The sequence below is a fragment of the Oncorhynchus masou genome, chromosome 11 (assembly GCF_036934945.1).
Source record: "Oncorhynchus masou masou isolate Uvic2021 chromosome 11, UVic_Omas_1.1, whole genome shotgun sequence".
In the NCBI taxonomy this organism is placed as follows: Eukaryota; Metazoa; Chordata; class Actinopteri; order Salmoniformes; family Salmonidae; genus Oncorhynchus; species Oncorhynchus masou.
Genome location: NC_088222.1, coordinates 57821942 through 57845060, shown reverse-complemented (window position 1 = coordinate 57845060; position 23119 = coordinate 57821942). Strand labels below are relative to the sequence as shown.

General features: G+C 45.1%; 1 pseudogene; it reads left to right on the top strand.

Annotated features, from left to right (window-relative positions):
- LOC135547889 (probable glutamate receptor) overlaps positions 1-23119 on the top strand; it is a 36893-nt pseudogene that overhangs the window by 692 nt on the left and 13082 nt on the right.

Below are 23119 nucleotides of genomic sequence, written 5' to 3'. Positions count from 1 at the left end.
CCTCTAACCCAGCTCCCGAACCCATCCTGCCTCCGTCTTGTGTCGTGGGACCCATACAATGGGAAATCTAATCAGCCGTCCAAGAGGCCCTACGCCACGATCCAGCACCCCCCGACACCCCTGCAGGCAAGACCTACGTTCCGGCGTCCGTCAGACTCCAACTAATGCAGTGGTGCCATACCTCGCTGAGTTCTGGCCATCCCTGGTTCACCCGGACCACGGAGCTACTGACACGCAGTTCTGGTGTTCATCCCTAACAGCAACCGTCCGAGATTACGTTCTTTTCTGTCCCGTCTGTGCATGGGTAAAGAGCCCTCATCAACTACCTACCGGTAAGTTTGAGCCTTTACCTACACCACACAGACCATGGTCCCACATCGCTATGGATTTCCTCACTGATCTGCCAGACTCTTCGGGCTTCACTACTATTTTAGTTTTAGTGGACTGGTTCTCCAAGATGTGCCGACTCATCCCCCTTCCGCATCTACCTAATGCCATGGAAATGTCCGCGTGCATGTTCCAACAGGTGTTTCTTCTTTATGGGATCCCGGAAGACATTGTTTCGGATCGGGGTCTCCAGGGTATGGCGAGCCTTCTGGGACCGACTGGGGGTCTCCATCAGCCTATCCTCCGGATACCATCCCCAAACCAATGGTAAGACGGAACGCCTGAATCAGGAAATAGGGAAGTACCTTTGCCAACTCTGCACACACCAACCACCAACCACACAAGTTGAGTCGCTATCTAGCCTGGAACGAATACGCACAGATTTCCCTGGTGCATTACTCTCTCCGTCTCCTTTTCAGTGTGTCCTCAGATACCACCCCTGCCGCTGATGAGTGGTTTCGACTGAGTGAGCCAGCACATCGACACCTACATCAAGCTTCCCTCTCCCAGAAACGGATTTCAGACCGGCGTCGCCAAATTACTCTTCCACCCTGGGCAACGTGTGTGGCTCTCTATCCGGAACATCCGGCTTCATGACCTCTGCAAAAGTTCAGTCCCCGGTTCATTGTTTCCTTCAAAATAACACACCGCATCAATCCTGTCATCTACCATCTCCAGTTGCCTCGACATTACCGGATCTCCTCATCCTTCCATGTGTCCCTTCTCAAGCCTGTGAGGTACCGTCCTTTCCATCCTCCAGTGGCGCACCTCGGTGCACCCTCTCCGTTTGATGTCGGTGCACTGGCCTATTCTGTCCAAGCCCTCCTTGACTCCAAGCGCCTGAGTGGTCGCATCCACTACCTGGTGGATTGGGAGGGGTACAGACCTGAAGAACAGTCCCACGACCCAGCCATGATTCTGGCTTTCCACTGTAACCGTCCTGACCACCCAGCTTCACGTCCCCGGAGGAGGCCCCCTGCTCAGCTTCCTAGGCCATGAAGAGCCGCCCGTGAGGGGGAAGGGGTACTGTAACGTCTGCTTCCAACTCACTCTCAAACATGTAGATCCACTGAATGAACGCAGCTCACTTTCTAGCCTACTTTCCAGCTCACACTCTCAAACACATAGATCACCTAAACACAGCTCACTCCCCAGATCCCATTCACCTGTTCACACACCTGTATGTCATTGTCACACACTATTTAGTTCAATTCTTTGCAGCCCATCATTGTGAGGTATTTTTTGTTTTGTGACACTTCTTTTCAAAGATCTGTTTTTCCCGTAATTGAATCCTCCGTGTATGATAGTTTCTGCCTGCCTCACTAACGACGCCTTTTTGCTTATTTCCTGCCTGTACTTTGGCCTTTAGGATTTCCTGTTATCAACCTATGGCCTGATCTCCCAGACAACGTTACTGTTTCCTTCTTGGACCCCCTGTGTATGACCTTCTGCCTGCCCCTGGACCCAGCTACCTGCCTCCTCCTGTGGTCTTTTACAAATAAACACCTGCTGCGTTCTGTGCTTGTCTCCCATAGTGTTCATTACAGGTCCCTGATGGAATATAGACAAAACACAAGAAAGGAACAGTACAAGAACGCATCATACAGCATAGAATAAATAAATACCTAACAAAGAAGAGAAAGTCCTAATCTCATCTCCTGGACTCTAATATATCCGTATCAACAATACTATAACAGCTAAGATTGTCTCTGGGCCAGACCTCTGCCTGCACCTTTCTGATTTGGGCTCCAGAGTGGCGCAGCAGTCTAAGGCACTGCATCGCAGTGCTAGAGGCGTCACTACAGACTGTGGTTCGATTCCGGGCTATATCACAACCGGCCCATGATTGGGAGCCCCAAAGGCCAGCGCACAATTGGCCCAGCGCCGTCCGGTTTTGGACAGAGTAGGCCGTCATTGTAAGTAATAATTTGTTCTTACTTGCCTAGTTAAAAAAAAATTTAAAACACAATGTGGCGGAGACATAAATGCCTGTCAGCGACCAGATTATAAAACGGCAAAGTAAAGTAAAGTGCTTAGATTTGGTGGAAAATGCCACGTGCTGTTTATGTGACCATGTTTGTCAACCTTTGGACAGTGTTATAATTGAGATATAGTTCAAATGAAATGTTACAGATCCAACTGGGTTAGAGATTGTAAATGCTTAAGATCCCGTTCAAATTCATAGAACATTTGGAAATCGTAACAAAAAACATTCAGGATGTAACATATACTGGATATCATTTATTTATTTATTTTTAAGATCTGATAGTGTTGGCAGAGGAAGGGGTGTGACCATATACATATAGAGCAACTAATATGTTTCTGTATCTATTACCACCTTAGTCCCTAAGCAATTTGTGTGTAAATGTGCAATGTGTAATAATTCCCATTTGACACTAGTGCGAATTTATCACCCTCCCCAGGCATCCTTTTGTGCTCTTAAGAAATTGTCTGACCTGCTGTCTAATTATGCTAAATCCGAATTATTAGTAGTGTGTGATCTTAATCTGGATTGGTTGATTCCAGTATCTGATATTTATCCTGAGCTAAATCTAACTCTGCGGATAACCAACTCACCCCAACTTTAAACACCCTGAGAAATCTACTTAGATATTATTCTAACAAATACCCCTCATAAATGTACAGCTAATGGGATAATTGCCAATGAGTTCAGTGACTATAGTCCCATTGCCTGTATAAAACATGTTAAACTACCTAAATCTTGCTCATGCATTATTACAGAGATCTTTTAATGCTATGTTTTTTTGTCTGAGCTAAGGTTGATTGCCTGGTGGGTTGTAGCAATGATTCGGATCAGACTCTTAACTTTTATTTCCCTGTTTTACTCTGTGGCAGATAAACATGCGCCGCACAAAATGCTATCGGGTGAAAAACAGATCTAATCCTTGGTTCACACATTAATTGTATGTGAAATTACAGCAAAGAAATGTAGTTTGGGCTAAAGCTGACTGATTCTACATTTGATTGAAAGTCCTTCAGAGAAATAAATGGTTAGAAAAGCAAAATCAGCATTTCTTGAATAGTGGTGGTAATCAATGTTCCCTCATTCTGTTGAGCACAAACTTGGAACAAAAATTCTGGGCAACTTCCGGTGTGTGTTTTACCGGGATCTCTGAGGCTGTACCCGCTTTAAGTTACAGTTTCAGACAGTGGTCAAGTAGGCTACTGTGGCTATTTGACCATAATGTAGTGGCCTACCATCAGAAACAATGGATAAAATGCATAACATTTTAACATGGAAATTGCTGTTCTATCATTCTGCCTACAATAGCAGTCATTGTGTGTTGTTCAATGTAATCCTACATTCCATGACTTTTGAAAAAAACTTGCAGGGCTAGATATTAACCTGAGCATCAACTTGTCCTTCAGACAACTGAAAATGTTGTGTTTGTTGCAAGAAACCACTTTACAAATTAAAATGCATTATTATTCCCATACCATTATTACAGAGACTCAGACAAATTATGCTACTCTCTGCCTATTGGCTAACTTATTCAAGCCCGTCTCAAAATACAACTCTGCAGGGGAAAAGGGAAAAAAGGCTCTTTTACCAGACTTGCTTTTCAAAGATGTCTAAAAAACTTGTAGGAGGTAACTGAAAATGTTGTGTTTGTACATGCAACTTTGTTCTAAAAAAACCACTTTTACAAATTAAAATGCATTATTATTTTATTGTTTGCCTACAACAATCTCTTGCATAGTTCCTTTTGTTTCATTATGTTGCATTGAAAGTGACTAATATTGCGTTGATTTGATCACAATTCCCACAGTGAAGGGAAACGTTGATAGTGTCAACAAATAAGGAGGAAATCTCTAGAAAGTTGAGTGAAGTTCAATCTCATGCTACTCTGAGGGGGCTGATATTTTTCCCAGTTTAGGACACATTTGTGGTAATCCAGCTAACTTCCCGAAAGTGGTCAAATCTTTGAAACAAAACTCCACCCCCTTATTGACAGCTGGTTTTGACATCCTTTGGTCCCATACTAGACACAATGGAAATGTGTGGTACTTTAATTGCTGTTTTGTTTCAGCTGGCCACCTATTTGAAAGGTTGATCTGAGTCCTCTAATGCATCATTCTCTACAATTTGTTCTGGGGTGACAAACAGACATATACTTTATTTTCATTTCAACCATTGGTGTCTATGATGCACTAAGTGCTTCGAAAAGATTTGTTTAAAAAATCCATTTGGGGCTGAGTCACTTAATCCCTTCTTACTGCAGCTGTCTGCACCACTTATTGCAGAACCTTTGACCTAGAGTGAGTGTTCAAAACATTAAGAACACCTTCCTAATATTGAGTTGCACCCCCTATTCCCTTCAGAACACCCTCAATTTGTTGGGGCATAGACTCTACAAGGTGTCGAAAGCATTCCACAGGGATGCTGGCCCATGTTGACTCCAATGCTTCCCACAGTTGGATATATGTGTTTTATATTTGTTTTGCCCATTCACCCTCTGAATGGGACACATGCACAATCCATGTCTCACGACTTAAAAATCCTTCTTTAACTCATCTCCCCCCCTTCATCTACACTGATTGAAGTGGATTTAACAAGAGGTCATAACTTTCACCAGGATTCACATGGTCAGTCTGTCATGGAAAGACGAGGTGTTCCTAATGATTTAGGAGATATTTCTGACTTATAACTACCATCCAATTTCCAAATAAATTTTGCCTCAAGTTGTAGAACTATATTGCAGTTGTTTCAATTGATTGTAGTGGTTTATTTGTTGAAATTGTTGTGTTGAGGTTGTGCCTTATGGTTGTTTTATTTGTAATGTACATTTTCATCCTGTTTGTGAAAAGGTTTTTACTCTGGGCACTATTGGGCTACCCTGAGTAAATAATTTTTTAAAAAATTATAAAGCCCTTCTTAAGTAGGCACTTATCAAAGTGCTTTAAAATAACCTGGTCTAGACCCCACATAGCAAGCAAATCAGTAAATATTTGAAAAGCTGTGTTTCAGTGTTTCTTTTCCAAGGACAGATATGGCAAAGACCAAAAATAGCTAAAAGATTTCCGACACACCCACTGAGCTACAGTATATTGCCACTTGAAAGTGCTAAAATCATGTGTGTTAATAATTCTCTAGTTGCCTGAACAAATTGTTGCCCTCAATAATGTCTCGTCATACTAACCAAGCAGGTATGTGACCAACCCAATGTCACACCCCTCCCCAAAACGTTGGGTGTTGGCCTTGCCTGTAAACCGGTGTAAAGCGGATAGTTCTGAGCACCAAGTGTCAGCGCACTCTTGGCTTTTAGTCTAGTCTGCCTTCACCTCTGTTTCCATCACCCTGATCATCCTGGTCTGCATTTGTCTAAGCCTGGCGTTGGACGCAGAGGCTCAGAAACCGAAGCGTTGCAGTGATTACACGACTGAATGATTTCAAATATTTATCTGGAAAACCAGAAAACGGTGACACAGCAGTCTGCGTTTCTACAGATCCTGGTTCGATACCGGGCTGTGTTGCAGCCTGCCGTGACCGGGAGACCCATGAGACGACACACAATTGGCGTCATACAGGTTAGGGGAGGGTTTAGCCAACCTTAAATGTCCTTGTCCCATCATGCTCTAGCGACTCCTGTGGCGGGTCAGGTGCATGCACTCTGACACCGTCGCCAGGTGTACAGTGTTTGATTCAACTAATTCTTATTTAATAACTGGTTCCACAGTCTTTTGTAGTTTACTGAACTTTTTGGTCAAAATGTTACCCGAACTTAAAATGTTTAGTTGGGCCAAACTTAGCTCTTGGACACCGACACATTCAATTAGTGCTTTTAAAATACAATGGTTTCAACATATGACACACGTTTTGACGTACATGATTACATTGTGCTTGTTCATTTATACACTAATTATTATTCAACATGTCCTCACCTGGGATTGGAACTCACAACCTTTTGGTTCACGGCATACTTATCTTCCTGCTACTATGTGTAAAGATGTGCGCTGAGAGTCGTGAAGCAAGTTCAGGGAGTGAGTGTTTTAATAAAGAAATGAACCCTAATACAAGACTCACAGACAGGAATGCCAGGGGAAGGAACCAAAGGGAGTGACAGGTAATCAAGGAAGTGACGGAGTCCAGGTGAGCAATGACACAGGTGCGTGTAATGATGGTGACAGGTGTGCGCCATAACAGCAGTCTGGTGACCGAGAGGCCAGAGAGGGAGCACACGTGACACCATGTAAATTTGCCAGGCCCTATTTAATGTGGAAGATCCCTTAACAGACATACTGTTGTGGACTTCCATCAGTCCTGGAAGAAAGAATCCTACTCAAACACATCAGATAAATACTGTTCCATAAAGTGGAATAGACACTTCTAAAGTAAACAAACCAAGTTTGTCAAATCATGTTATTTCTGTGATAATGTCTGTGATAAAGTGATAATGTCACCTCATTAAGTCAGGATTCCTATTTGACTAAGCCATGACTAGACTTATACTCAGCTGGCCCCTACCCGGATTTTGTGTTAAATACTCTGCAACAAAGCTATCTTAGTGTCCAACAAGCTTTCTCTACCCTTAACCTTGTTCTGAACACCTCCAAAACAAATGTCATGTGGTTTGGTAAGAAGAATGCCCCTCCTCCCACAGGTGTTATTACTACCTCTGAGGGTTTAGAGCTTGAGGTAGTCACCTCATACAAGTACTGGGAGTATGACAAGACGGTACACTGCCCTTCTCTCAACACATATCAAAGCTGCAGGCTAAAGTTATATCTAGACTTGGTTTCCTCTATCATAATCACTCCTCTTTCACCCCAGCTGCCAAACTAACCCTGATTCAGATGGCCATCCTATCCATGCTAGATTACGAAGACATCATTTAAAGATCGGCAGTTAATGGTGCTCTCTAACGGCTAGATGTTCTTTACCATTCGGCCATCAGATTTTCCACCAATGCTCCTTATAGGACACATCACTGCACTCTATACTCCTCTGTAAACTGGTCATCTCTGTATACCTGTCGCAAGACCCACTGATTGATGCTTATTTATAAAACCCTCTTAGACCTCACTCCCCCCTATCTGAGATATCTACTGCAGCCCTCATCCTCCACATACAACACACGTTCTGCCAGTCACATTCTGTTAACGTCCCCAAAGCCCACACATCCTTGGATCACTCATCTTTTCAGTTTTCAGCAGCTGAAGACTGGAACGAGCTGCAACAAACACTCAAACTGGACAGTTTTATCTCAATCCCTTCATTCAAAGACTCAATCATGGACACTTACTGACAGTTGTAGCTGCTTTGCATGATGTATTGTTGTCTCTACCTTCTTGCCCTTTGTGCTGTTGTCTGTGCCAAATAATGTTGTACCATGTTTTGTGTTGCTGCAGTGCTGTGTTGCTGTCTTAGGTCTCTCTTTATGTAGTGTTGTCTCTCTTGTCTTGATGTGTGTTTTGTCCTATATTTATATATATTTATTTATATATATATATTTTATCACAGCCCCCATTCCCGCAGGAGGACTTTTGTTAGGCCATCATTGTAAATTAGAATTTGTTCTTAGCTGACTTGCCTAGTTAAAATAAACTTTCAATAAAAAATGTAATATATTATACGGGGTCATTTACTATTAAAATAGAGAGCAAGAAGGCTGGTAACAGTTAAACCACAAACTGGACCGGTTTAGTGTGGTTTTATAGGTGTTTATACACTGATACAGTTTATACACTGTTGTTGTAATCATTTTGACCCCACGGGGTGAGATCTTGCGTGGAGCCCCAGATTGAGGGAGATTATCAGTGGTCTTGTATGTCTTCCATTTCCTAATAATTGCTCCCACAGTTGATTTCTTCAAACCAAGCTGCTTACCTATTGCAGATTCAGTCTTCCCAGCCTGGTGCAGGTCTACAATTTTGTTTCTGGTGTCCTTTGACAGCTCTTTGGTCTTGGCCATAGTGGAGTTTGGAGTGTGACTGTTTGAGGTTGTGGACAGGTGTCTTTTATACTGATAACAAGTTCAAACAGGTGCCATTAATACAGGTAACGAGTGGAGGACAGAGGAGCCTCTTAAAGAAGTAGTTACAGGTCTGTGAGAGACAGAAATCTTGCTTGTTTGTAGGTGACCAAATACTTATTTTCCACCATAATTGGCAAATAGATTCATAAAAAATCCTACAATGTGATTTTCTGGATTTTCTCATTTTTTGAAAATTACAGGCCTCATCTTTTTAAGTGGGAGAACTTGCACAATTGGTGGCTGACTAAATACTTTTTGCCCCACTGTATGTCATGAGGTGGAATGTGACATATTCTTTTGGATCTGGGTTGAGCAGGCAGTGAAGGACCAGTTTTAAAACATTTAATAAATGAAGACCTGGCTTCCGTCAGTTCATGTTTTCAGTACTGTCCAGGTTGACCCAAGAACACCAATCAACCATGCAAATTTAAAACATACCAAATAAAACGGAAACAAAAGGCACAGGAGGTGGTGCAGCCCAGGAGGCAGACGTCCATCTTGTTTCCCATAACTTCCAAAGTGTCAGACTCATTACCACATCCTAGTTTTTAGCCCAGTGGGCCAGTCTAACTTAGGTTTTTACAGTTAAATTAGAATTATCTGGCTAATAACAGGGGCCTCATGGGGAAAATAAATGGGCAGGTGTGGGGGCCTTGAGGAAAAGAATTGTCCAGTGTGGGTGCCTAAAGAGAGAGAATGGGCTGGTGTGAGAAATGCCAGGGCTGATTTCTGGTCCCAGTCCGCCCCTAATTGGAGTTCTAGGTATGGGTGGCCCCACTCCTCCTTGGCTGTGCTTCCTGCACTCTCCTTCCCGGTCTTCCCTGCCGCACCACTCACCCACTTTGAGTGGACCACCTCGTCCGACTTCTCCACAGCTCACATGGAAGCACCGTCCTGACCTCTTAGCTGGCAGTCCCCTTAGCTTCACCAGTGCATTGTCCATGTACTCTCAGCTGCTGAGCCATCACCCATAGGGAACTCAATCCTGCTCCAGTCTAGACCACACCGGGTCTTCCTTAAGGCCATCCTGCTGAAACTACGACAAATGTCATGAGGTGGAAAGTGACAGGTTCTTTTGGATCTGGGTTGAACAGGTGGAGTGAAGTGAAGAGTAACAAAGGACCAGTTTCTGAACATTAAATAAACATTAAATAAACGAAGGCATGCACCCGTGTTTGGGGAAACCCTGATTTAGTAGATGCTCTTCTCGAGCGACTTACAGTAATGCATTCATCTTAAAATAGCTTGGTGAGACAACCATATCTCAGTCGTAGCTACATTTTTCCCCCCCAAAAAGAATTTAAAACATACCAAATAACACAACAGAAACAAAAGGAGGTAGTGCAGCCCAGGGTGTAGGTGTCCATCTCTTTTCCTATAACTTCCAACATATCAGCACTGGCAGACTTACCATTAGGCAGAAGAGCCAATAGCCTCAGGCCTCACATCAAGGGGCCTCATTAGCTGGGCATGAAAATGTTTTTGATTTTTAAATAATAATAATAAAGGCCACCTCATGTCTGCTCAAGGTATAATAAAAAATAAACATCTGTCTGCTAAATATATGTTTTTTGTATGTTGACCTTTCGCATCTGCGGTGGAAGGTGGCCGAGCTACAGCTGTGTTCGTCTCATGAATTGGGGTTGGCAGGTAGCCTAGTGGTTCGTGTTGGGTCAGTAACCGAAAGGTTGCCAGATCGAATCCGTAAACTGACAGGTAAAAATATGTTGTTCTGCCCCAGAACAAGGCAGTTAACCCACTGTTCCTTGGCTGTCATTGTAAATAAGAATGTTCTTAATTAACTGACTTGCCTAGTTAAATAAAGGTGACATTTTTTTTAAATGTAGCTACAGAATTGTAAGGTGATAGCGTCATTCAGCATTACAAATCAATAAAGGTGGATTTAATTTCTGAATATTCTGCTTTTTGGAGAACCAACTGCAACTGGACACTAATGTTTAAGAGACCGGTTTCTTCCGAATTAAGAACAAAAAGTATTGCCAATAACCAATTGTGAAAAATGGGTGCCACTCTTCATTTAACCGACCTCTGTATCCATGATTCATTCACTCTTTAGTCCATCGTCTATGCTTCTTGCATTATGGGAACGTGGAGTTCAGGCCAATTGTGATGTTTCTCATTTCCCCCTTTTATGTAAGCCTCATCTTTAAAAATATGTTAATCAGTGCGGGTTATTTTTGTAATGTAGTAGACACACTGCACAGTCAATAGGATACATCTAGTAGTCAGTAAAGTGATTTCAAGAATGTAGTATCGAGATTTCAATCACGCATTATTGAGATTCCAACGAGAACAGTTGATGTCTTTGCCTACTCATCAGTGCAGACAGAGGGCCGGGCAACACCACGCACAGACTTCACTAGAATCGTTTGTAAAACGAAACAGAACGTACTTCAGTAAGCCCAAAAATTCTCACGAAGCAACTATTTTCTTCCGCTGACGGCGGAGTGGCTTCTCCGCGCAGCAGGATCGAACTTGATACCGCGTGGACATTTAACCGACTTTTTAGTTCTGCGTGGAATTAATTCTTTATCCGCAATGGGCACACGAGGAAGAGGATTACCGTGAGTGAAACCCACAGCACCTCGAGACCTGAGTGGTTTAATAGTGGATCTTGCATGAGATCCGACTTCAACTCGATTTGATCTGTTGGCCATAGAGGAAATTACAAACAACCTCATTCATGCTTTGATGGAGAGATTTTCTGGCGTTCTCTCAGGAAACCTGTAACTTCCAGACACCTTGGAAATAACGCCATTGTTTACTGAAGCTGACAGCAACGACCCTGCACAGGTTGTGGCACGCAGCTAATGGAGATTTAAACATTTCCACCGCTCAATAACAGCAGGTGCAAGCAATAAAGGGAAATACCCAACCCAAATCTCAAGCCGTTAAACAAGCGGAAACATATTTTAGCCTAATGTTTTCATGCCTGCCTTGGTAGGCCATGCATGTATGTACTTTATTCAAAGTGAGCTAGTGTATTCATACCTGCTGTGGTATTATATATAATGATTTCATGCCTGAATGCCTGTTGAGTTTCATTTCATGTCCGCCGTATTTCAAGATATAGCCCTAAAGTGTTTGTGGATGTTTTCATATGGCAAAAAGTGTGCACTTTTGGGCATAATGAAAACACTTCCAGGGCTTTCTATTCTTCCTTGCTTAATCAACGTGTGCCTGTACTGTAGATCGTTTCTTTGAGTGGGAGTGGTCGATCTGATCTCTGATATGTTATCGCATTCGACTGTCAGACTGAACAAACATAAACATATCCGTATTTTGTGACACTATACTTTGTTCCATTTTATCACTGAATTTGTCTGCTGCTATATAATCTCTCTCTCTGAATATGTAGGTGATAGACATGTGTATTTTGTTATGTTTTTTTTTTTACTGTCTCACTCGGTCAGGTGGCCTGTTTTGTCAGCAGGGTAGCCAAGTGGTTTGAGCGTTGGACTAGTAACCGGAAGGTTGCAAGTTCAAATCCCCGAGTTGACAAGGTACAAATCTGTCGTTCTGCTCCTGAACAGGCAGTTAACCCCCGTCATTGAAAACAAGAATTGATTCTTAACTGACTTGCCAAGTAAAATAAAGGAAAAATAAATAAAAGTGTTAGTAGTTATGTTAGCGGTTGCTTACTTGCGCTCCCTACTTGGCAATAATAACGGGCTTGTTTGTCAAGGGAAATGTGTGGTGTTTTAGGTCATATTTATCCTGTGTTATGTGATATGTCGGGGTATATTTGCTGTATTTTTTTTCTGGAAAATGTTACCCAGCCACACAGCAATTCATGCATATCTCCAAGTTTCACCATCAGCCCTAGTTATTTAGTTGCTTTGACCATGTTTATTTATTTTACCTTTATTTAACCAGGCAAGTCAGTTAAGAAACAAATTCTTATTTTCAATGACGGCCTAGGAACAGTGGGTTAACGGCAGAACGACAGCTCAGGGTTTGAACTCGCAACCTTCCGATTACTAGTCCAACACTCTAACCACAAGGCTACCTGCCCTGTCATTTCTGACGGATATTATTTATTTAATGTGATTAGTTAGTAATGTATGTCTGTACCTCATTTTAAGGTCAACCCTGTTACGTGAACTCTCGTTTTAATATGGTGAAACTTCCTTTAAATTATTTTTTTTCAAAAGCAACATTGAACATCTAAAGCATAAAGTCAACCGAGGTACGCATAAATAGACATTTTTTTCGGGTGAAGCTTGCATTCAATTGCCACACCCTGTTGCTCACGATCATTCCTCCTGTCATGATGGGATTTATGGGTGATTTAAGATGAAATCGTGTTACTTTATTTTGCACTTAAAATGCACATTTTAATTTATTTACAGTGCATTCGGAAAGTATTCAGACCACTTGAAATCTTCCACATTTTGCTACGTTGCAGCCTTATTATAAGTTTCGATTAAATCGTCTTTTTCTCATCAATCTACACACAATACACCATAATGACAAAACGATATATATACTTTTTTAAATAGTTGCAAATTATTAAAACAATAAAAGCTGTAACGTAACAAAATATGGAAAAAGTAGAGGCCTGAATGCTTTCCAAAGTGCACTATAACTTCAAAAGAGGAAGCGTGTTAAATTGAACATCTGCTCCCTATATGACATAATGTACACATTTGCTGAAATCAAACGTTTACCAGAAGTTATTTTGTTGCATCTGAAATAGTTTTAACTCGTGATTACTTTGATTTGATGTGCAGTATAATTTGTGATATTAATGTAAAGGAGAGTTCTAGAGTGAATGACAACGGCAACTGCCCTTAATAAAACAACTAATCCATTTGAAAACAGCCATCGATATTTTTATTACCTTTATTTTACTGGGCGCAGTTGTTTAATTGCCCCCAACGCGTTCAAAGGTCACAGCCGTTTGAGACCAAAAAAGCCCTAACTATACAGATTGATCAACTATGGTTTGCATGTCCTGCCGAAGGACCCTCCCTTGCAGAAGAGGGGGTTCTAGTTTGTTAGTCCCCAGTGGTGGTGAGTATACCGGTAGCTAGACCATAGACTGCTGGTTATGTATGTTTTTAATCATTACCATCATCATCGCTAGCATAATCGACGTTAGCTAGCTAGCTAACTTTAGCCTACTTCAATACAACTCGGATTTGGCTTGGAAACACGATAACATTTCAAAAGGAGGCAAATAATTAGTTAGAAGGAAAACCTTTCGTCATGATGTCGTCAGATTGACCTTATATGCAGTATCGCGTTAACCAGCTAACTAAGATTGAAGGGACCACTGTATTTTAGCTAGCTAACATTGCTAGCAATTCTTTTATTTTTTTTCTCTCGAGGTTTTTATTACATTCAATGATCTTCTTGAATTGGGTCAGCAACCATAAGACAGTAATGACAACATTGCCATGTCACTAAGGTAAATTGGACATCATAAATCGTTTCCTACTTCAGCAATGTGTCGTAATTTCAATCTCCTCTAAATTAGTGTAATTTAGACTAAACAGTCACGTTAGCCTCAGAGGTGCAACCCATCTCAAGGGCACAAATAAATATTGGATGCAGCTATGGCGGTACTAGCTAACTCATGTCTGACTACAACAGTGTACTAACTAGCATTAACAAACTAACAGTTGGCACAGTTAGCCACATTTTGATAAGAATCCGGCCAGCAACCTTCACCTGTCAGCAGCTTTCACAGGCCTACCATTTTGTACAAATACAGAAGGTAACCCACTTCATTACTTTGATATGTTTGATAACCTAATTGTGAAACATAGTTTATGTAAATTGACATTATTGTTTGCTTTTTAGATGCATATAATGTAACTAACCTGTTCAAACTTTAACATAGTATATCTGACACACAAACAGGTACTAACTGCCATTAGTAATAGAACAGTGACTATGTGTGTTTTGTGTTCACAGAAATATGTATGGAGTCAGCACATGGAGACTTGAAAGATGAGGTGATGAAGCCCAGACTGACAGATGGGCTTCATGGGGGATACATTTATTACATCCAATTTTGAATTATTACGTGGCTAGAGATTTGAGTCAGTATGTTGGCAGCAGCCACTCAATGTTAGTGATGGCTGTTTAACGGTCTGATGGCCTTGAGTCTGATTACTTTTTTCCAGTCTCTCGGTCCCAGCTTTGATGCACCTGTACTGACCTCAACTTCTGGATGATAGCGGGATAAATAGGCAGTGGCTCGGGTGGTTGTTGTCCTTGATGATCTTTTTGGCCTTACTGTGACATCGGTGGTGTAGGTGTCCTGGAGGGCAGGTAGTTTGCCCCTGGTGATGCCTTGTGCAGACCTCACTACCCTCTGGAGAGCCTTACAGTTGTGGGCGGAGCAGTTGCCGTACCAGGCGGTGATACAGCCCGACAGGATGCTCTTGATTGTGCATCTGTAAAAGTTTGTGAGAGTTTTTGGTGACGAGCCAAATTTCCTCAGCCTTCTGAGGTTGAAGAGGCGCTATTGCGCCTTCTTCACCACGCTGTCTGTGTGGGTGGACCATTTCAGTTTGTCCATGATGTGTTAGCCCGAGAAACTTAAAACTTTCCACCTTCTCCACTGATGTCCCTTCGATGTGGATGGGGGGGTGCTCCCTCTGCTGTTTCCTGATGTCCACGATCATCTCCTTTGTTTTGTTGACGTTGAGTGTGAGGTTATTTTCCTGACACCATACTGAGGGCCCTCACCTCCTCCCTGTAGGCCGTCTCGTCGTTGTTGGTAATCAAGCCTACCACTGTAGTGTCATCTGCAAACTTGATGATTGAGTTGGAGGCGTGCATGGCCACGCAGTCGTGGGTGAACAGGGAGTACAGGAGAGGGCTGAGAACTGTGGGGCCCCAGTGTTGAGGATCAGCGGGGTGGAGTTGTTGTTTCCTACCCTCACCACCTGGGGGCGACCCATTAGAAAGTCCAGGACCCAGTTGCACAGGACGGGGTAGAGACTAGAGGTTGACCGATTTAATTGAAATGGCTGATTTAATTAGGGCCGATTTCATAACAATCGGAAATCTGTGTCCAAATATTTTTGGACACTTTAAAAAAAAAAGTTTTTGTTTTACACCTTTATTTAACCAGGCAAGTCAGTTAAGAACACATTCTTATTTTCAATGACGGCCTAGGAACGGTGGGTTAACTGCCTTGTTCAGGGGCAGAATGACAGAGTTTTACCTTGTCAGCTCGGGATTCAATCTTGCAACCTTACAGTTAACTAGTCCAACGCTCTAACCACCTGATTACATTGCACTCCACGAATAGCCTGCCTGTTACGCGAATGCAGTAAGCCAAGGTAAGTTGCTAGCTAGCATTAAACTTATCTTATAAAAAACAATCAATCAATAATCACTAGTTAACTACACATGGTTGATGATATTACTATTTTATCTAGCGTGTCCTGCGTTGCATATAATAGATGCGTTGCGTATCCACGAAAAAGGACGGTCGTTGCTCCAATATGTACCTAACCATAAACATCAATACACAGAAGTATATATGTTTAAACCTGTGTATTTAGCTAAAAGAAATCCAGGTTTGCAGGCAATATTAACCAGGTTAAATTGTGTCACATGATAGTTTCCGGATTTGACCATATTAATGACCTAGGCTCGTATTTCTGTGTGTTATGTTATAACTAAGTCTATGATTTGATTGAGCGGTGGTAGGCAGCAGCTAGCTTGTAAGCATTCATTCAAACAGCACTTTCATGTGTTTGACATCAGCTCTTTGAAATGCTTCAAACATTGTGCTGTTTATGACTTCAAGCCTATCAACTCCCGGTGTGAAATGGCTAGCTAGTTAGCGGGGTGCGCGCTAATAGCTTTTCAAATGTCACTCGCTCTGAGACTTGGAGTGGTTGTTCCCCTTGCTCTGCATGGGTAACGCTGCTTCGAGGGTGGCTGTTGTTGATGTGTTCCTCGTTCGAGCCCAGGTAGGAGCGAGAAGAGGGATGGAAGCTATACTGTTACACTGGCAATTCTAAAGTGCCTATAAGAACATCCAATAGTCAAAGGTATATGAAATACAAATGGTATTTGTAGAGAAAAATAGTCCTATAATTCCTATAATAACTACAACCTAAAACTTCTTACCTGGGAATATTGAAGACTCATGTTAAAAGGAAACACCAGCTTCCATATGTTCTCATACTCTGAGCAAGGAACTTAAACATTAGCTTTCTTACATGGCACATATTGCACTTTAACTTTCTTCTCCAACACTTTGTTTTTGCATTATTTAAACCAAATTGAACGTTTCATTATTTATTTGAGGCTAAATTGATTTTATTGATTTATTTTAAGTTAAAATAAGTGTTCATTCTGTATTGTTGTAATTGTCATTATTACAAATACATTTTTTTTTAAATCGGTCGATTTAATCTATCGGCTTTTTCTGGTCCCCCAGTAATCGGTATTGGCGTTGAAAAATCATAATCAGTCGAGACCCAGGGTCTCAAGCTTAATGACGAGTTTGGAGGGTACTATGGTGTTAAATGCTGAGCTGTTGAGGAACAGCATTCTTACATAGGTATTCCTCTTGTCCAGATGGGTTAGGGCAGTGTGATTGCAATTCCGTTGTCTGTGGACCTATTGGGGCGGTAAGCAAATTGGAGTGGGTCTAGGGTGTCAGGTTGGGTGGAGGTGATATGATCCTTGACTAGTTTCTCAAAGCACTTCATGATGACGGAAGTGAGTGCTACGGGGCGATCGTCGTTTAGCTCAGTTACCTTAGCTTTCTTGGGAACAGGAACAATGGTGACCCTCTTGAAGCATGTGGGAACAGCAGACTGGGATAGGGATTGATTGAATATGTCCGTAAACACACCAGCCAGCTGGTCTCTGCATGCTCGGAGGACCCAGCTAGGGATGCCGTCTGGGCCGGCAGCCTTGCGAGGGGAGGGGTAACACGTTTAAATGTTTTACTCACATTGGCTGCGGTGAAGGAGAGCCCACAGGTTTTGGTAGCGGGCCATGTCGGTGGCACTATTGTCCTCAAAGTGAGCAAAGAAGCTGTTTTAGTTTGTCTGGGAGCAAGACATCGTGGTCTGCGACGGGGTTGGTTTCCTTTTTGTAGATTGACTGTAGACCCTGCCACATACCGCTCGTGTGTGGGCCATTGAATTAGCTTAGATTGTTTGATTGCCTTGCGGAGGAAATAGCTACACTGTTTGTATTCAGTCATGTTTCAGTCATGTTTCACGCTTTCATCTTTGCGCGAATGCTGCCATCAATCCACAGTTTCTGGTTGGGGAAGGTTTTAATAGTTGCCGTGGGTACAACATCACTGATGCACTTGCTAATAAACTCGCTCACCGAATCAGAATTTACATCAATGTTGTTATCCGGAACGTATCCCAGTCCACGTGATCATAGCAATCTTGAAGCGTGGAATCGCACTGGTCGGACCAGCGTTGAACAGACCTGGGCATGGGTGTTTCCTGTTTTAGTTTCTGTCTGTAGGCTGGGACCAACAAAATGGAGTCAGATTTGTTGAAAGGAGGGCGAGGGAGGGCTTTTTCTGCATCTCGGAAGTTAGAGTAACAATGATCCACGATTTTGCCAGCCCGGTTCGCGCATTCGATATCCTGATAACATTTAGGGAGTCTTGTTTTCTGGTTAGCTTTGTTAAAATCCCCAGTTACAATAAATGCAGCCTTGGGATATGTGGTTTCCAGTTTACATGGAATCCAATGAAGTTCTTTCAGGGCCGTCGAGGTGTCTGCTTGGGGGGGATATACACGACTGTGATTATAATCAAAGAGAATTCTTCTGGTAGGTAATGCGGTCGGCATTTGATTGTAAGGAATTCTAGGTCAGGTGAACAAAAGGACTTGAGTTCCTGTATGTTGTTATGATCACACCATGACTCGTTAATCATAAGGCATACGCCCCCACCCTTCTTCTTACCAGAGAGATGTTTGTTTCTGTCGGCGCAATGCGTGAAGAAACCAGGTGGCTGTACCGACTCTAACGTATCCCGAGTGAGCCATGTTTCCATGAAGCAGAGAATGTTGCAATCTGATGTCTCTCTGGAAGGCAACCCTTGCTCGGATTTCGTCTACCTTGTTGTCAAGAGACTGGACATTGGCAATTAGTGTACTCGGGAGCAGTGGGCGATGTGCCCGTCTACGGAGTCTGACCAGAAGACCGCTCCTTCTGCCCCTTCTGCGGCACGGTTGTTTTGGGTTGCCTGCTAGGATCCGATCCATTGTCCTGGGTGGTGGTCCAAACAGAGGATCCTCTTCAGGAAAGTCGTATTCCTGGTCATAATGTTGGTAAGTTGATGTTGCTCTTCTATCCAATAGTTCTTCCCGGCTGTATGTAATAAGACTTAATATGTCCTGGGTAACAGTGTAAGAAATAATACATTAAAAAACTAAATACTGCATAGTTTCCTAAGAACGCGAAGAGAAAAGGAGAGCCGCACACTCTAGGAGTTCAAACGCAATAATTTTATAACCAACGTTTCGACAGCCAAGCTGTCTTCATCAGGGCACAGTTATGAATGAGACTCTGGTCTCAATGGGTTTCCCCTGAATGAATAAATAAATAAAAGCTTCTGGCGTCTCACCATACATCTGCCTGGAGTTACTGAGCTCAACCTGCTGGAGATTTTTGTTTTGATTGAGTGGAGGGAAACAGCTGCAGGCAAAGTTCTAACAGATGGGTGTGTCTTGGTGGTGGCATGGATACACCTAAGAAACACCCACATCAAACCACACCTCCAAGCCAACTCACATTTGGCTTCTGTCTTGAGGAGCCAAAAAACGGGTGCAAAAAAAAGGCCAAATCAGCGGGTGCAGTTCCCCTTTAATAACTAATAAAACAGGAAAACAACAAATGCCTCAAGACATTGGTATTTCCAACACGTGTCTATAGACTCTCTAAAATGTCTCTGTCTTAATTTTAATGTCTTAAGACGTCTCAAGTAGAGGTCGACCAATTAATCGGCATGGACGATTTAATTAGGGCCGATCTTCAAGTTTTCATAACAGTCGGTAATCAGAATTTTTGGACGCCGATTACATTGCTCTCCACGAGGAGACTGCGTGGCAGGCTGACCACCTGTTACCTCACGAGGAGACTGTGTGGCAGGCTGACCACCTGTTACTCCACGAGGAGACTGTGTGGCAGGCTGACCACCTGTTACTCCACGAGGAGACTGTGTGGCACGAGGAGACTGTGTGGCAGGCTGACCACCTGTTACTCCACGAGGAGACTGTGTGGCAGGCTGACCACCTGTTACTCCACGAGGAGACTGTGTGGCAGGCTGACCACCTGTTACTCCACGAGGAGACTGCGTGGCAGGCTGACCACCTGTTACTCCACGAGGAGACTGTGTGGCAGGCTGACCACCTGTTACTCTACGAGGAGACTGTGTGGCAGGCTGACCACCTGTTACTCCACGAGGAGACTGTGTGGCAGGCTGACCACCTGTTACTCCACGAGGAGACTGTGTGGCAGGCTGACCACCTGTTACTCCACGAGGAGACTGTGTGGCAGGCTGACCACCTGTTACTCCACGAGGAGACTGCGTGGCAGGCTGACCACCTGTTACTCCACGAGGAGACTGTGTGGCAGGCTGACCACCTGTTACTCCACGAGGAGACTGCGTGGCAGGCTGACCACCTGTTACTCCACGAGGAGACTGCGTGGCAGGCTGACCACCTGTTACTCCACGAGGAGACTGTGGCAGGCTGACCACCTGTTACTCCACGAGGAGACTGTGTGGCAGGCTGACCACCTGTTACCTCACGAGGAGACTGTGTGGCAGGCTGACCACCTGCTACTCCACGAGGAGACTGTGTGGCAGACTGACCACCTGTTACTCCACGAGGAGACTGCTGACCACCTGTTACTCCACGAGGAGACTGTGTGGCAGGCTGACCACCTGTTACTCCACGAGGAGACTGTGTGGCAGGCTGACCACCTGTTACTCCATGAGGAGACTGTGTGGCAGGCTGACCACCTGTTACTCCACGAGGAGACTGTGTGGCAGGCTGACCACCTGTTACTCCACGAGGAGACTGTGTGGCAGGCTGACCACCTGTTACTCCATGAGGAGACTGAGTGGCAGGTTGACCACCTGTTACTCCACGAGGAGACTGTGTGGCAGGCTGACCACCTGTTACTCCACGAGGAGACTGTGTGGCAGGCTGACCACCTGTTACTCCACGAGGAGACTGTGTGGCAGGCTGACCACCTGTTACTCCACGAGGAGACTGGGTGGCAGGCTGACCACCTGTTACTCCACGAGGAGACTGTGTGGCAGGTTGACCACCTGTTACTCCACGAGGAGACTGTGTGGCAGGCTGACCACCTGTTACTCCACGAGGAGACTGTGTGGCAGGCTGACCACCTGTTACTCCACGAGGAGACTGCGTGGCAGGCTGACCACCTGTTACTCCACGAGGAGACTGCGTGGCAGGCTGACCACCTGTTACTCCACGAGGAGACTGTGTGGCAGGCTGACCACCTGTTACTCCACGAGGAGACTGTGTGGCAGGCTGACCACCTGTTACTCCACGAGGAGACTGTGTGGCAGGCTGACCACCTGTTACTCCACGAGGAGACTGTGTGGCAGGCTGACCACCTGCTACTCCACGAGGAGACTGTGTGGCAGGCTGACCACCTGTTACTCCACGAGGAGACTGCGTGGCAGGCTGACCACCTGTTACTCCACGAGGAGACTGCGTGGCAGGCTGACCACCTGTTACTCCACGAGGAGACTGGGTGGCAGGCTGACCACCTGTTACTCCACGAGGAGACTGTGTGGCAGGCTGACCACCTGTTACTCCACGAGGAGAGACCTGTTACTCCACGAGGAGACTGCGTGGCAGGCTGACCACCTGTTACTCCACGAGGAGACTGCGTGGCAGGCTGACCACCTGTTACTCCACGAGGAGACTGCGTGGCAGGCTGACCACCTGTTACTCCACGAGGAGACTGTGTGGCAGGCTGACCACCTGTTACTCCACGAGGAGACTGTGTGGCAGGCTGACCACCTGTTACTCCACGAGGAGACTGCGTGGCAGGCTGACCACCTGTTACTCCACGAGGAGACTGTGTGGCAGGCTGACCACCTGTTACTCCACGAGGAGACTGAGTGGCAGGCTGACCACCTGTTACTCCACGAGGAGACTGAGTGGCAGGCTGACCACCTGTTACTCCACGAGGAGACTGAGTGGCAGGCTGACCACCTGTTACTCCACGAGGAGACTGAGTGGCAGGCTGACCACCTGTTACTCCACGAGGAGACTGAGTGGCAGGCTGACCACCTGTTACTCCACGAGGAGACTGTGTGGCAGACTGACCACCTGTTACTCCACGAGGAGACTGTGGCAGACTGACCACCTGTTACTCCACGAGGAGACTTTGGCAGACTGACCACCTGTTACTCCACGAGGAGACTGAGTGGCAGGTTGACCACCTGTTACTCCACGAGGAGACTGTGTGGCAGGTTGACCACCTGTTACTCCACGAGGAGACTGTGTGGCAGGTTGACCACCTGTTACTCCACGAGGAGACTGCGTGGCAGGCTGACCACCTGTTACTCCACGAGGAGACTGCGTGGCAGGCTGACCACCTGTTACTCCACGAGGAGACTGTGTGGCAGGCTGACCACCTGTTACTCCACGAGGAGACTGTGTGGCAGGCTGACCACCTGTTACTCCACGAGGAGACTGTGTGGCAGGTTGACCACCTGTTACTCCACGAGGAGACTGTGTGGCAGGTTGACCACCTGTTACTCCACGAGGAGACTGTGTGGCAGGCTGACCACCTGTTACTCCACGAGGAGACTGCGTGGCAGGCTGACCACCTGTTACTCCACGAGGAGACTGCGTGGCAGGCTGACCACCTGTTACTCCACGAGGAGACTGTGTGGCAGGCTGACCACCTGTTACTCCACGAGGAGACTGTGTGGCAGGCTGACCACCTGTTACTCCACGAGGAGACTGTGTGGCAGGCTGACCACCTGTTACTCCACGAGGAGACTGTGTGGCAGGCTGACCACCTGTTACTCCACGAGGAGACTGTGTGGCAGGCTGACCACCTGTTACTCCACGAGGAGACTGTGTGGCAGGCTGACCACCTGTTACTCCACGAGGAGACTGTGTGGCAGGCTGACCACCTGTTACTCCACAAGGAGACTGTGTGGCAGGCTGACCACCTGTTACTCCACGGGGAGACTGTGTGGCAGGCTGACTACCTGTTACTCCACGAGGAGACTGTGTGGCAGGCTGACCACCTGTTACTCCACGAGGAGACTGCTGACCACCTGTTACTCCACGAGGAGACTGTGTGGCAGGCTGACCACCTGTTACTCCACGAGGAGACTGTGTGGCAGGCTGACCACCTGTTACTCCACGAGGAGACTGCTGACCACCTGTTACTCCACGAGGAGACTGCTGACCACCTGTTACTCCACGAGGAGACTGTGTGGCAGGCTGACCACCTGTTACTCCACGAGGAGACTGCTGACCACCTGTTACTCCACGAGGAGACTGTGTGGCAGGCTGACCACCTGTTACTCCACGAGGAGACTGTGTGGCAGGCTGACCACCTGTTACTCCATGAGGAGACTGTGTGGCAGGCTGACCACCTGTTACTCCACGAGGAGACTGTGTGGCAGGTTGACCACCTGTTACTCCACGAGGAGACTGTGGCAGGCTGACTACCTGTTACTCCACGAGGAGACTGTGGCA